This window comes from Otolemur garnettii, unplaced genomic scaffold (genome assembly GCF_000181295.1).
Source record: "Otolemur garnettii isolate 467f Iridium unplaced genomic scaffold, OtoGar3 scaffold00058, whole genome shotgun sequence".
Lineage (NCBI taxonomy): Eukaryota > Metazoa > Chordata > Mammalia > Primates > Galagidae > Otolemur > Otolemur garnettii.
Window position 1 is genome coordinate 5,173,617 of NW_003852453.1, and position 2,843 is coordinate 5,176,459.

Genomic DNA, 2,843 nt, shown 5'->3' on the forward strand with positions numbered 1-2,843 from the left:
GGAACATCATTAAAAAGTTCCAAGCTAGGTATGCCAGCATTGGGACACAACTTATAAAAATGTTACTATGGGCAAAATGGTGCCAGTCCTTCCAGGCAACTGTCTAAACTTCCAAAGATGGATGTCCTAATTTGGCAGCCAAAAAACACACAAGAGGTCAAACTGTACACAGGTAATTTTCTCAGATGCTATTATTTGTCCCTTGGGATTCCACATACTCAATACCAATTATACAGGACAGGATTAAGAATGGGAGAAAGGGTGAGGGCTGGAACAGCAGGCGTCAATGATTTGGACTAAGATCTTGTATCAAATTCGCAAATTACCAATGAAATCAGGTTTAGAATGTGGCATCACTTTTGTTCCTTGCAACAAACTTAAAACTAAGGTGCGCTCTGCCTGTCACAGGAATGTCAGTAATGACACGTAACAGGGAGTGTTATCAAAGCATCTTTCTCGTTAACAATATATCCTCGGTACAAAGCTAACTGACTGAAAAGAAAAAGTAGGCCAAAATGTGAAAATAAACATAAGACCCAGATTTCAAAATAGCCAGGACTCTGCTGACTCTGGATAAGACACTCAAACAGCTTGCAAAGGAAGGCCCCTGATACCAGAATGCTCACGCCCTGTGCTCTGGATGAAATGGTTCACAATGGCCGTTCTCTGACTCTTCATCTTAGCAGGTGACTGTGTCTAAGGCAGCTTTAGTGCTCTGATCACTTAAAATTAAGACAATGATAAAATCTTGGGTGGTACCTGTGGCTCAAAGGGATAAGGCATTGGCCCCATATGCCGGAGGTGGTGGGTTCAAACCCAGCCCCAGCCAAAAACTGCAATAAATAAATAAATAAATATAAATAAAATATTTTTTAAACATCTTAAGGACATGGGTTGTATCTCCTTGGACATGCAGCTGCCTAGGGTATGATGCACCCCATTTAACAAGGGGGATGTGGTCTCAGAGATGGAGTGGTGACTCCCAGAGGAGTGTGCATGGCCATTTCTGCACAATCCCGAAGGAGCCTCCTCCCCTGGCCCATCTTGGCTTTCATGCTCAGTATTGGAGTGATTCACTGGGCTCCTTAAATGATGCACAACAGTGCACGCCCACCGGATCGTCTCCCCGTCTCAAGCCTTCTTAAGTTTTTTCTTTTTCAAACATGTAGAATGATACTTGGGCTTTGGTGGAGGCACCCCTCACCCTAACACTTGAACACCACAAGTCAAAGCATTTGCCTGAACAAACAATTGTAGGGAGAACAATCCGATTGGAAAGTATTAGCACCAAAACAAGTGCCGTGTGCCATCATGCCCCACTGAGAACTCGGACTAGTCTCGTACTTGCTCCAATTTACACTCTGCCTGGCCATCAGGAAACCGTGGGGCAGTTACTCTGCTGACTATTGTGATGGGTTTCTGCCATCTCACTGGGTCCATGAACAAACCCGTATATTTACACACCTAGATACAAATCTGTGATAGACAGAAATGTATGTCAAATAACTGTCATACATATGCAAATATTTGAAGGCAAATAGAACGCCAGGACAGCTAGGGTGAGGAAATGCCCTTCCGTTTCTGATGGTGCCTCTTGCAAGCAAAGAGACTTTGGAACAAGCCTCACCTCACTCTGTGCCTCAGTTTCCTCCTCTGTTACATGAGGTTCGTTCCTGCTCTACCTAGAAAGGGAATCGAATGAAGAAATCCACAGAAAATCGTTTTGAAAAGGACTAGATACCCTACGCAGGCTGGGAATAATGAGATGTTTTACAAAAGAGCATTTTTCCTTTGCTAAGGAGGGTATATCCACATTCACGTTTTCTATCTGTGAAGCTTCTTCTTTGAAATTAAATTGAGACCATAACCAACATCCCTCCCAGTGCTGCCTGAGGTTTCACTCGGCAACAAAGCAAGGGTTTCTTTTCATCATTCATCACGTTTGAGTTCAAGCACCGAGAGGTACTTTTCACCAGTGGTGAAAATAGCTTTCTTTTCGCAGCAGAAACACAGAAAATGATCTCCTTCGCGATGCTAATGGAAGGATAAGGCTTATTCTACAGTTACCATCAAAAAAAGGGGTGGGGGAAGTGCCTTGATTTGGCTCTGTGGACAGTGTGTGCTTGTGCCCAGAAGAGGGGATTGGTGGGAGAGCAAGCGTGACGGGATGGCTTTATTTATGCATGTGAATAATTAATTATGAGATGCATTTTCACGTGGAGATCTTATTCCATTTTTCTTTCATCTTTTAGCGTCAACTGGATGCTCCCTTCTGAGGAAGTAGATAAAGTTTTTATGCATTTGCTCAACTCCGATCAGACCTTCCGTACTTAGATATCTTCTGGGATTTTTGAGTTAATCGCTCGTATGTCCTTGGCAGACCTCCTGCCAGTCTGCACCCCAAATTCCAGCACTCTACCTGCTCACCTCCACCCAAGCGCTATGCGTTCACATTCGCTAGACTCGCTACTGCTGTTTTCAGGTGGCTGTGCCTTCAAGATCGATGGCTTTTCTCTGCTCTCCCTATGGCTGGAGATGTTTTCCGTTTCCACCACAATATGACTTGCACCTTGGCCTACTGAAAGCTTACACAACCTCCAAGCACCTCTTAAACACCATCAATTTCATACAGCTTTCCCTAATACCCCTAAGGAAGGGCAACGTCTCCCCTGTCTAAATGGATTTTAATTTTCTCACACTAAAAAAAGCAAAAAAACACATTTTTTTATGTCTTTTTGGTACACAAATTATTCTGTCTGGTGGGGTTCCCTACCTCAATAAAAAAAAGAAAGAAAGAAAAAGAGAGAGAGAAGAAAGGAAAGAAGGAAGGAAAGAAGGAAGGG